The sequence below is a fragment of the Pan paniscus genome, chromosome 10, assembly GCF_029289425.2.
Source record: "Pan paniscus chromosome 10, NHGRI_mPanPan1-v2.0_pri, whole genome shotgun sequence".
Classification (NCBI taxonomy): domain Eukaryota; kingdom Metazoa; phylum Chordata; class Mammalia; order Primates; family Hominidae; genus Pan; species Pan paniscus.
In genome coordinates, this window is record NC_073259.2 from 85,861,558 (window position 1) to 85,875,628 (window position 14,071).

Genomic DNA, 14,071 nt, shown 5'->3' on the forward strand with positions numbered 1-14,071 from the left:
ATTATATATTCTTTTAGTTATTTAAAAAATATAGAATAAGTTATTGTTGACAGTAATCATCCTATAGTGCTATCAAATACTAGATCTTATTCATTCTATCTAAATGTATTTTTGTACTCATTAACGATCCACACTCCCCCTACCCCTCGCCACTACCCTTTCCAGCCTCTGGTAACCATCATTCTACTCAGCGTCACTTTTTAATGCAGCATTAACTATGATGTCAAGCTTTCCAAAGTCACAGCCTCATCTCTGGCTTCTTAGGAAATATTTTCATTTTACTCTGCTATCCAAATGTTAGTTTAAAATAATTTAAGGAAAAAACCTTTATACAAAAATCAACTCTAGAAGTGAAAAAGAAAGCCACTCCTTTTTCTACAATGCCCATCCCACCTTCACCTGTTCAGATCCTTTAAGCTTTATCCCAGATCCAACTTTATTCATAAAGTCTTTGCTAGCTATCCCTTCCCCACCATTCCTCTTTCCCAATTCTTTGTCTGTAGAAATGCTTGTGTATTTTAATTATCTGGATAATTTCTTTTAATTATCTGGATAATTTATTTGTATCTCCACTAAGCTGAAAACATATAGAAGTCAGGTCTCGTATCTTATCCTGTGTTCCAGCTCTCTCCCTGTACAATGCTTTATGCATGATAAGAATTAAACAGTAGTTGGATGAATGAATACAGCAATTAATGAATCAATTAATGAATAAATAGTTATTCTGAGAAGGATTCAGTTAAGTTTGTTCATCTTTTGGAATCATTTCGAAACAGGAAATGTTTCCTTGTCCCCCTCACAGGGCATGTGACAGCAGGAGTGGCTTGCGTCTTCAATGCCCCGCTGCTGAAACCTCTAGAGGGATCATGCAGATGGGCAGGGTGTGGAGCTTCGACCCTACAGCAGCATCTAGGGTTGAGTATTTACAGCTCCTGAAGCTCCAGTGGGCGTGTGTTACAGTGTGTTCTTTTAGTTTTGCAGTATGAAGGTGGCTTGTGTTAATCAGCTCAGTTAGACCCTCTGCCTTATTGCAAGGGCAGAGGGCTTTCTTTATTCTGGGTTCTCACCTTGGTTCCGGAAAAATCGAGTCACATGTGGGCTTGGAGGATGAGTGCAAGGTTCTTTTGAATGTTGGAAGTACCTCTCAGCAGATGGACGGGGAGCCATAAGGAGGAAAGGTGATTTTCCCCTGGAGTTGGGCCGCCCAGCAGCCAGACTCTCCTCTGACCTCCCTGGCTAGATTCCCCTCGGGTCCATGTCGTTCTGCGGTCGATGGCCTGCCGGTGTCTGCAGGTGCCTGTCGGTGTCCTCTTCTGCTGGTGTGTTCCTTTCGACGTCCAGCCGCTTGTGTGTTCTTCCGCCAGTGTGTTCCTCTCGATGTCCAGCCATTTTTGTCTCTGCCTGCTAAGGTCTTGGGGTTTTTATAGGCACAGAATGGGGAGGTGGTGGGCCAGGGTGGTCTTAGACAATGCAACATTTGGGCATGAAAACATAAATGCCTGTCCTCACTAGGTCCATGGGCACAGGCCCAGGGGTGGAGCCCTAGCCAGGGACCCCATCTTTCTCTACACAACACTTCCCTGCCCCCTTCCCGTATCAATTTTATGTATAAAACAAGGGGTTGGGAATGGATGATTTGTGGAGTTCTATGTCTAACATAGCATTGTCCATGTGAGAAAAATCAGTTAAAATAAAATATTTTTTATGGGTTTATAGTTCTCAGTTCAAAGTGAACAATTCAGAGTAAAAAGCAGGGAAACATAAATTATCAACAAAAGACTAAAAATATTTATCTTTTTGCAAATAATTAAAAGAAATGCCATAAAATTCCATTCTAATCTTCTGTGTATCCACAAGTCTGTATGGATTCAATGGCAAGAATAGAGAGACACACTGTCTCTGCTGACCATGGCTATCTTTTCTGCAGGTTTAGTGAAACTTCCACTTTGCTAAATGACCTTGGCCTAGGATTTGAGTACTATAAGCACTGTTTTCAATATAATTTTGGTTGATCTCTTTGGTTAGCAAACATATTAATCAAACATCTGATATCCCAATAAGCCTCTGTGGTAAGCAAAGTTGTATTTATAGGGATGTTTTCACCATGCCACTTATCAGATTAAAAATGTTTTCAAACAAATGTAAAGAATGCCTGGTCAGCAGTTCAGAATATTTCTAAATGTTAAAAAGAAGTATATGTAGAGTTATTTTAGCTTTTGGGAAAAAAAAAAAAAACCAGAACTGAAGTAAATAGCAAAATCGAACAAGGTAGTTATATTAGAGAGAATTAGACTTGGCTGCAAAAGCAGAAAAGTCAACATAACAATAGCATAAAGAAGATAGACGTTTATTTCATTTTCATATAAAGGAAATCTGGAGTTGAGCAGTCCATGTATGGCTGGTAGGGAGACTTCAGGAAGTTGTCAGGGAACCAGGCTCTATTTTGGTTGCCATCATCGATTTGTGGCTCACACCTCATAGTCTTGAGTAGATAATTGCACTCCACTTAATTAAAAAGATACACCTTGTTTTATTAAATATTCTTCCACACTGGTCTAGTTATAGTTCCAAGGCCTTACCTTGCTCCAGTGGAGATGTGCTCAGCTAAGAATTATGGGTTCAATTTCTAGGAAAAGATACTAGTGATAGTACCCACAATAGACGACTGTCATTAAGAAACATTTATGTGGGGTACTCTGCTAGTCCTTGTACCAAACAGTTTTATGATCTGGTTTGAGAGAACAAATTTACATATGACAGTCTCAGAAATGTGTGTTCAGTTGTGACTCCCTTCACCTGTTGTTTCAATTAGTGCAAATGCCATCATTCCAGTCATCTAATCCCGAATTCCTAGACTAATATCTGGTAAAGTACATCACCATTTCACATCCCATAACTTGCCAGAAGTTGAGAATTTTACTTCAGTATTATAGCTTGGGTTTATCTTCTTCTGCACTTGCTCATCCTTTGATGGCCTTTGAAGTTTCCTATCAATTATTTCAGTGATTCCAAATTGGTATCCTCTCCTCCTGTGTCTCTCTACCCTCATCCATGCAGCATATTCACCATCCTGCTTAAGAAGAAAACTTTATTTGCTTCTCATATCTTATAATGTCTTCATTCAGGCATTCTTGTCACCCAGTTGTCACTTTCTCTATTTCCATCATAGCTCCATCTAGCTGCTACATCCCAGATGTCTTCTTCCTGGGTGTCCCAATTTCTTCAGAATGTTTAGTCCCACTGTCCTTTAACAAATAAATAATACTAGTTCCAGACTCTATGTCATATGCAGTTGGAAAATCCTCCACAATATTTCAAGGGCTTATGTTTTCCTTAGCTATATCTTGTTCTGATTTCTTTCTTATCTCAAATTTTCTAATCTCTCTCATATGGATTTGTTTTTCCATTCTTCCTGGGCATACACCCAAATGAAGAACAGAGTCACTTTGCCTTGGAACCTTTACTTAACATTCTGGAGGTTAAGGTTAAGAAAGAGTGTTCTATTTTGTCACAGCTCAGCAAACAACATCCAATTAAGCATTAAACATCCCTGTTCATGAAAGTTTCTTGGCCATACTTACTGTGGAGCACTTCCTGGCTTTTACATCTCAATCCCCAGTCTCCTTCCAACTTGGTCTGCCACCTTTCTTTTACTCCTATTTTCATTTCCAACTTCTTTCCAGTCTTGGGCTCACTCATTCCTTCCCTCTCAGATTACTTGTGCAAACTCAAGATTCTGTTTTACATTATTATGGAAAGCAATTATTTTTTGTGGACAAGCCTTGTATTTTATAGAAAATTTTTTACTTTATTCTTAAAACATTTCAAAGAAAGTATTATAATCTACATTTACAGAGAAATAAACAGAGAGAGTAGGAGACATACATAGGATCACACAGTTAACTAGTAACAAAATCCAAAATTTGAATTAAAATTTGTTCAAAGGAAGACTTTTTTCTATGTTATTTTATTTATACTTTCTCTTAATGATGTAACAGCAATATTTTTTCTGGGTTTACCCTATCATCCAAATCTTACCCACTATTTAAGATTATTTCAAAGGTCAAATAAAAGTATAGACAAATTGGTGTGGATGCTATAAGGGAGGAGAGATTACATCCGCTTGGGGCAATCCAAAGAAATTTATTGAAAGAGTAGAGGCGTTTATGTCCATGGTAGAATGTATGCTTGTTTAATTCCTGTTCACTCTGCTAGTTAAGGGCAACCATGGTAAGAATTATTTCTTGCTGTTGTGTTCACACAGAGCTGGCACTAACGCTTTGAAAACAGAAGATACACAAAAACAGTAGTTAAAATAAATATTTAAAATAAGCATAAATAATATTGTCATGCAAATGTATTGTATAAATAGTATTGCTAATGTGGACAATTCTTTTGCAGAATGTTAGGGCTGAGAGAAATTGTATATGAATGGAGCATTCAGAAAAGACCGAATTTTTGAAATTTAATGAGCAGATAGGACTCAGATATATAGAGTAAAAACATTCTTTTGAGGAAAAGTTATGTAAACTTTTAAAGTTTAAACTTTAAAAGTTTACATAACTTTTCCTCAAAAGGGAAGTAAACAACTATAAATGAAGCATAATATTTATGGAAAACAGCAGGTAGACAATGGAGAAAGATCTTATGTAAGAATGAGACCAAATGACACTGGTAATGATATTTAGGAGAAATCATTGCAGAGAGGTCTAATATTAACCAATGTTTAGAGAATGGCTGTATGTCAGGTACTGGGCCGAACACTTCTTAGAGTATTCCATTCAGTCCTCACAATAGCCTTATGGCATAGGAATTATTATTCTTCCCGTTTTACAGATGGAGAAACTGCAGCTTAGAGAGGTTAAATTACTTGCCAATATCTCAATGCGAGAATGTGGTAGAATAGAGATTCAGACTAAGGCTGTATGGTTACAGAAGACATTATTCTTAACCAAGAAACTACACTGCAGCAATAAATACTTCTTTCGGGGTTAGGGAAAGGGAAGGAGGACTACTGATTGACTTAATTAATAGTAGGGTTTGTTTTAGCATTGTTGGTGAATTGTAAATCAATCAGTGGTTGTGTGAAGTGCCTAGAATTATCAGGAGAAGACAATTAAGTTGACACATGGTCTCTACTGCATTGTTTGAGTAACAGAAATAAATAAAAGGAACCCCATGTTAGAAATATAGCAGCAGATGTCAATAAAGTAGATCACTGGCTCTGGCCTCCAGCTGTTTCCTTCTTGGAGAAGTTGCCTGATTGCTGAGGACTGTCAGTGCTCCTGTTGGCTTGCTCACATGGTAGCATTTCCAGAGCTGGCCAGGCCTACAGCTGCATAGGTCAGCTCTTGGGTCCCCAGACGATTCTGCTTTTCTTGCCTGTTTCTGCTGTGCTTGCACATTTAGTTATTTGTATTTAAAGAAACATGATTATTTCTTTTTCTAGTTATAACTCTCCAGGTTTCACAGTTAAACTGTCGTGGTCATTTTAATTGTTTTTGCTTTTGTGGTAACAATGGTCGGAGAATGTTGAAATAATGCTGGAATTTTAACATTTTCTCTACTGGCAGAAGGCTCAGCTTTTCATTATTTTACATTTATTGCTCTTGAGTAACAATTGGTAGAAATGTGGCCATCAATATTATTGTCTATTATTTTAGTTCATGCTTTACAGTGTCTTTAAAGGCTTATATTTCATGCTTTGAACTAGAAATTATTAAAATTGTTGGTGCTGATTACATGATTAAATGTTACTGAAAATTTCATACAACTTTTTAATTTTTTTGAAAGTTTCAGTATTTTGTGTGTTTTTGATGCCAATTTGCCAAACACATTCTTCTGTTTCTTTTTTTCTTGTGTCATAGACATCTTTCTTTCCTTTAATAAAAACTAAGACTCTAAATACATTGTTTATAGAAACATAAAGCCAATAGATATGTCATTAATTTTCAGGCAAAATAATTGCTACATGTTTGATATTTATGCTATCAAATCACCAACAATTATCCATATCCAATTTTGAACTTGAAAGATTAAGCGGTATAATTAAAAGAATATTGTATTAGGAGCTCAAATTTTGAATTAAACTTATGCTAGATCCTAAAAGTGTAAATCATTTAAACTCTCTGGACTTCAATCTCTGTATTTGTAAAAAATGAAATGAAATGAGGATAATAGTTGCTTATAAAACTTTCCTAAGAGTAACATTTTTATCTCCTCCCTTTCTCTTTCTTCCTGATTTTGTTCCATTAGTGATCCCATTTCTCATATTGTCGGTGTCTTCATCCCCAATGCATCATTGGACCAAGATGTTTCAGCCTTGGCACCAGCGACATTTAGAACTGATAACTCTGTATTAGGCATAGGGATAGAGTCTGTTATGAGCAGTGTAGGATATTTGGCAGCATGTCTATCTCTACCCACCATGTACCCTCCAGGTTTCACAATTAAACTGTTATGTACCAGTGGCATCCTTTGTATTTGAGAAAGGCAAAATCAAATACAGTTGAGAAATGCTGCTTTAGAATCAGCTTCCAATAATGCTTTGGTCTTTACTAACTTAAATCATAGTAATAACAACAACAATAATAATTTTCTTCACCATATATCAATTGCTCCATATTTCCTATTTCACAGAGGCATTTCTTGAAAGCACAGTTTATGTTCATGGTCACTGTCAAGCTTTGCATTTGCTTCACTTTTTTTGATCTCTGACTTTTGGAAAACTCTGACTTTTGGAATACTCCAATATTTACTAGCAAAATGACTTTGGCAAGGCAGTTAATACTTAAGTCTCAGTTTCTTCATCTTTAAAATGAGGATAATCATGTAAATGAGCACAGAATTTTTGTGAAGATTGGAAGAGATATTGCATATAAACTATATGTCAAAAGGGGCCTAATACATAGTTGGTGGTCAACACTTATTACCTACTAGTATTATAATATTATAAAAGTATCTGATACTGTCACATAAAAGTGGATAAAATTAATAATTGGTAGTGGAATAGAGGAAGCAGTGATTAATTCTCAATAGATGGGAAAAGTAACATTTCAACCAGGTCTTGAAGGTTAAGCATGGTGGCTCACACCTGTAATCCCAGCACTTTGGGAGGCCAAGGAAAGTGGATCACCTGAGGTCAGGAGTTCATCTAGACCAGCCTGGCCAACATGGTGAAAACCCATCTCTACTAAAAATATAAAAATTAGCCAGGCGTGGTGGCAAGTGCCTGCCATCCCAGCTACTCAGGAGGCTGAGGTATGAGAATCACTTGAACCCAGGAGGTGGAGGTTGTAGTGAGCCGAGATCGCACCACCGTACTCCAGCCTGGGGGATAGACTAAGAATCTGTCTAAAAAATAAATAAATAAATAAAGAATGAATTTGATTTAGTCAAGTAAATATGGGAAAAAAGAGCATTTTATATGGAATAGCATTTACCAGGCTATGAAATAGTGTGTTGTGTTTATAAACCTACAGGTTACTCACCAATCTTAGGATGTAGGATGCAACCAAGAGAGATGAGGCTTATTCAAGTCAGTGGGAAGATGGGCATTAAATGCCATTGTAAAGAGTTTGGACTTACTCTGTACAGAATGGAAGAAGTATGCTAAATGTCAAAGTGACATGATTAAGTTCATATTTTGAAAGCTGACAACAAAATAAAATATATAAAGAGCCAGTAAATGGGTGGGGGACATTTCCAAAATACAGATGAGGAGAATATGATGGAGCAAGGTTTTCACTAAAGTACCAAGCTCAAGAGCAATGGAAGATGGACAAGTCTAGTAAAACAGGCTATAGATGTTTGGATTAAGCTATTAATCATCAGCAATCCAAAAATTCTATATCTTGGAGGATAAATACATTTTCTTCACTCAAAAATGTACAGTTTAGTTGGAAGTGATAATTTGTGTGAACCGGGTAGCAAGTAGTAGTTAAAATTAAGGATTATTACTAACACTTTTTGAGTGCCTCCCACATGCTGGAAGTTATACTCAAGCTATAACTCCAGTCAAACAGCTGTAGCAACTGATCTCAGAGAGATGCTAGGGCAGAGCTGGAATTCCAACCTAGGTCTATTTGACTTCCCTGTCCTTACTCTCTGAGTCTCCCTCTCTGATGTTTCCTCACAACAATGTATAGACAATCAGCAGTCAAAATCAATGTTATTCTTTACTGTCTTTGTGGATACTGAGTCACATAATAAGAAAACAGAAAATAATAAATTCTTACCAGGAGCACTGAATTAATCTTTGACAAATTTCACTTTGGACTCTTCTGTCTCTGCAAATCCCACTGTTACTTCATTTTTCTGTAAGAAGTGTTTTACTTTGGATTACTAGTTACTGGGTCCAATAGAGAAATTTGATATCTGTGGTAGAGTTCATTAATTGGTTACATGCAGGACCTCCCTACTGCAAATCATAGAATTATTTGTTAAAATGTGTTGCAATTCCGCCTGGAAAAAAAGTCACTAGATGAAAGAGTCATGTAAAAATGTAACATTTTCCCAGTATAACAACGTGATGCCACCTCCATAAATGGAAAGCAAAAACAAATAAATAAAAACTATGGGCTATCTCTTCTTTTTGCTGTATTTTGATATTGTAAATAACTTTTCTGTAAAACTGAAAACCTGGAGTGGGCAGGTTCAAAATTTTTCATAATGAAATGTGACCAAACAAATTTTATATGCAATCAAAATGGCATTGCACTAGTTAAGGTAATGCTAACTTCTATAACAGATAAATCCTAGGTCTCAGTGGCTTAACACAATAGAAATTTATTCTCCACTTTTTTAATGCTCTCATATAGTTAGGGGTTAACAAACTATGACCCAAAGGCCAAATTTGGCCTGGTGCCCAATTTCCTAAAGTCAAATCTTGTTGGAACACAGCCCTGATGCTGGTTTATGCATTTCCTGTGGCTGCTTTTATCCTATAATGGCAGAGATGAGTAGTCACAATAGAGACTATGTGGCTTGCAAAGACTAACATATATACTAACTGGCCATTTATAGAAAATGGTTGCTGACACATATATATGGTAACAAAGAAACTAGGTTCCCTCCAGTATACGGTTTCATCATCTCACCTCTAGCCAGCCATCAGTGAAAGAGAGAAAATGGAGGATTGCATAAGAGGCTGGGAATTCCACATATCACTTCCACTCTATTTCATTGGTCAGAAGTCAGTGAGATGATAATACCTAATTTCAAGAGAGACTAGGAAATATCATGTATCTGTGTACCCAGAAATTACGGGAAATAGTTTGGTAAACTATTAGCCAGCATATAGTTAGCTAGAAACTGGCTATTTAGTCAGATGTTCAAGATTAAGCAAAAATTCACCATTTAAAAAATAGTCTAAGGTGCTCAGATTGTCAATAAGTTGTCCAGAATTACAGGGATATATCTTTTAAAGCAAAACACTGAATAAGAGAAGAACCATAATGACACTCAAGTTACTAAATAAAGATCTTGCAGTTAACCCAGCTTTTAAAAGTAGACCAGGTCCATATATACACAAATACCATATAAAAAGCTCACTGTCTTCTGTTTCCCACCTTAGGATCTTTCTAGCTATTTTTAATTTCTTCTGTTCCAACCTGCTCATCCAGTCTCACATCCTGAAAGCAGGTCTCTCTCTTGGTCCTGCACCCTTGCTTCAACTTGCCTCAATATCTGTTATTAGCATTATTTTCTTGCTGGACCTGGAAACTCTCCGTCAGAGCTGGGAACCAGAAAGGCCAAGACTGTGTACGATCTGAATTCTAGAAGAGAAGTTTAACAAATCGGGTGAAGTCAAGTATCCAGCAAGAAGGAGGCATTCGCGGGATACTAGATGATGCCAAATAGGTGACTGCATTGTTGTGTAAGGAGGTGTCCTCTCTCTTGGCTTGGAGATATTGTGAAACTTCTGTCAGCTCATTGCAAAGTGGTTCCAAGGGTCACCGAGTGGGAATGTGTGAATGGATCACTGGAAAACTCAGCATCAAAAGAAGAAGCTCATATTACAATCCTTTCAGACCATGATAAGCACATATAAAGAATCTCTTTTTAAATGCAAGGTGAGTTTCTAAGGTAATTTGTCCGTAGATTTAGTTGTGGTATAAGACTATTTGTATCCAGGTTTCTCCTTCTTTTCAACAGTGTTCATTGTTTAGCTTCAGCTTAGATCAAGTTAAATTGCTCACTTTTTAGGCTTAAAAAATGTACAGATTATATATTCCTCTTTATTGTCCCTGAATGCTCACATCTTTCATATAAATTTGCTGTACCTTTTTTTGGACAATTTATTGAATTTCTACAGGGTGATATTTTTGCCAGAACTTTTTATGTTATTATTTTGACTCATATATTATTTGGATTCTGTTTCACATTTCTTTTCTCCTCAAAGCATCTGCTTTTTATACTGTTTCTTCCTTCCTTTGGCTGGCTTTTTGATATCCACACTTGTGTGTTGCCTTCCTCCATTGAATACAAGGTTTACTATTATCTCCAACAATATGGTCTCTCAGCTATTGTCTTCTGATTCCAGCTAGACCTATTGTATTACAAAAAAAAGACTATTTCAGTAAATGTAAACCCTTTCAGTTACCACTTCCAGGTCTGCACTGTGGACCCCAGGTAACTTTCCTTGTTTTTGTTAATCATTGTGTGTGTGTGTGTGTGTGTGTGTGTGTGTATCTTATAGGCATTATAGAAAATATACTTAGAAAAACAGATCGAATATAGATTCCTAATAAGAACCTGGGGTTCTTTGAATATTAAATTCCTATTTTTCTTTTTAGGAATCTATAGTCATTTTAGATATATTTTTAGGTTCTTTTTAGGAATCTATATTCATTTTTTCAATATTAAATTCCTATTCAATATTACCTAGAAGCCACAGAAATGATTATAATGCAGATTTTAAACAATCATAGCTTTTACTGTAGGTCTGGATGTAATTGTTTTATTTAGAACAGGTTTGCCGTCTCTCATTGTGACGATCAAAAATATATCCAGACAATGCCAATGCCAAACATCTCACAAAGGGCGGGGGGCATTGCCCCAGTTTACAACCAATTTAGACCCTGTCTTGTTTAAAAACAAAAAAGATTTAGTAGAATTAAAAACATACAAAATATATAAAATTTCAAAACATATGCAAATAAAATGGGATTGTATGAAGAAAAGAACACTAGAAAAGGATAAAGCTAGAGGAAAGGCCGATACATAAAATTTTTGCTGTGCAATTCTGTACAGTGGCTAGGGGTCGTCTACACATTTGGATCTGAGCTGTTGAGCTGCTGATACATTAAGATTAAGTGAGTGATGTTGCTTTAATCAGTGCATTTGTGCTGCTATGACAAAATACTACAGACTGGGTAATTTATGAACAACAGAAATTTATTTCTTACAGTTCTGGAGGCTGGGATGTCTAAGATCGAGGTGACGGCAGGTTTGGTGTCTGGTAAGGGCTAACTCTGCTTCCAAAATGGCACATTGTTTCTGCATCGTCCACAGGGGAGGAATGCCATGTCTTCACACAGCCGAAGGCCAAAAGAGAATGAACCCACTCTTTCAAGCCCTTTTATAGGGGCCTTATTCCCATCTATGAGGGCTCCATCCTCATGACTTAATCATCATTTGAAGGCCCAACCTGTAAAGCTATCACATTGGTGATTAAGTTTCAACATATGAATTTGAAGGTCACATTCAGACCATAGCAATGCCCAAAGCATGAGCTAATATTTGGTCAGGAGAGTCACAACTTTACTTGCTTCTAGGTGTGCAATAAATTTTTTTGAGTTGTGTTTATAGGGATAATACAATGTAGTTTAAATAAAAAATCTCACTAACATTTTTATTCCAGATTTTAGTTATTATTTTCTCCCCTTATCCCTCCATTCTATATGGACTTGTTTTAAATTTGTATTTTAATGGTTCTATTAAATATTTTTTCATTGGGCAGAAAGAATATAGTCATATACATATACCTACATATGATACATGGGCATACTTATTCATCCTGTAGTCTAAATATGTAGAGTATATGTTGCATACAGCATTACAGCAGCAGTAGTTAATATGAAATCACTAAACTTCTAGTCAGGTGGCCTGAATTGGAGTCCTTTACTCCAACTGTGTCATCTTGCATGTTTTTACTCAATTTTCTCGACTTTGGGATTAGGACAAGAATAGCAACCTCACCTAATTGTAGCCAGAAATAAAAGCGTACTGTTATAGCATCATAATAACGTTAAGACATTACCTATCATTTTTGGAAGCAAATGAGACCTACAAACACACAATTTTTAGCACAGGCTATTCTTTTTTTAGAATATCAATAAGCATAGAACTAAGGAGAAAAATTTACACACAGTTTTGTATAAATATGTATAAGTATGTGTATATATATATGATATTCAATAGCTCCTGGATCCATCTATTTTAATAAAATGAATCTTGTGGAATACAAATACACTTCCCAAATTCAGGCAGTCTTGTTTTGAAGGAAAACAATCTTAGTAGTGATTTATGGGATAGAGCTCAGATGGGTTTGTGCTTAGATTGGGGCTCAGTGCAGTCTGGCACTGCCTTTAGAAGAGAGGACCACGTGCTCTTGGACTTTGACTAACAACCTATAACATCCTAATATTGAATGACTTTATTTCAGATTTTTGCTACAACACTTAAAAGAACCCAAGTACTTTATTTATTTTATTGCAGAAAGAAACATATCTACAAATCATCACGCTTTACTTCACCATTGTTGAATGTTTTTTCCTCCTATGTTTAAGTCAATTAAAAAACCAATGTGGAATAGATAGAAATTTTCTCATCTATTGAAGTTTTGGATATTAGTGATATCTTTTAGAGGTTTTCTATTTTTTCATATTTTCATTAAGTTTGATTAGGCTAATACTTTTTTTTTTTTTTTTTTTTTTTGAGATGGAGTTTCACTCTTGTTGCCCAGACTGGAGTGCAATGTCACGATCTTGGCTCCCTGCAACATCCGCCTCCTGGGTTCAAGTGATTCTCCTGCCTCAGCCTCCCAAGTAGCGGGGATTACAGGCACATGCCACTATGTCCAGCTAATAGTTTTAGTAGAGACGGGGTGTCTCCATGTTGCTCAGGCTGGTCTCGAACCCCTGACATCAGGTGATCTGCCCACTTCAGCCTCCCAAAGTGCCGGGATTACAGGCGTGAGCCACTGGGCCTGGCTGATTAGTTTAATTCTTTAAACATTAAGTGTACCAAAATACTAGCTTTAGAATGCAGTGCACTCCAAAAAGCACATAAAGATTACTGATCTCTGAGTCATATCTCCAATTCCGGATGAACGAAGATTGGAGAGGAAAGGGATAGGCTTATGTAGCTGAGAAATGAATTCACTCAAGAGTTGATAAGCACCAAAAACCAAAAACACATCCAATACTAAATGACAAAGTGTCTGTAATTTCAGATCCTCCTCCATTAAAATCTATTGATAGAGATTCAGATTTTGTGTTTATTGCTTTAGGTATGAACTATCTGAGAATCCACTGTCAGGAGTTTATTCTCTAAAAGTTAATTCATTTTGTGTTTGCATAATGAATGAACGCAATATATTTAGAAATAGTGAGGATAATATATGCAGGAAGATAATTCTAATAGAAAAATCTCTTGAAGGATAAATAAGAAAATGTTGGAAGAAGGAATGAGTTATCACATAGGCTGACCAACTGTACTGGTTATCTTCAGACTGTACTGATTTTAGTGCTCAGTCTCTTGTTTTGGAGATTCTTCAGTCCCAGGCAAACTGGGATGGTTGGTTACTCGAGTTATGAGTCCAATTTCCTTGATTTTCTCCTTGATTTCATTCTAGTTTTCTATAATAGTCTAATTATTAGTTCTAATTTTATAGTAGTTGGAGATCTCATATTTATCAATTTTTAAATATATTATTGCCTTGTTTAATTAAGGATTCATTGTTAGATGCTGTCAATTATCTATTTCAGATTTAATGGGAAATGTCCTTTCTTTAACAGGAATTTTTCAAATTAGAAGTAGCTTCTTCAGAGGTTTTAGTTATTCAAAG

General features: G+C 36.2%; 1 protein-coding gene across 13 annotated transcripts in view; it reads left to right on the plus strand.

Moving 5' to 3' along the window:
* Positions 1–14,071, plus strand: part of NAV3 (neuron navigator 3) — an 892,922-nt gene that overhangs the window by 509,780 nt on the left and 369,071 nt on the right. The gene's annotated exons all lie outside the window — the stretch shown is intronic.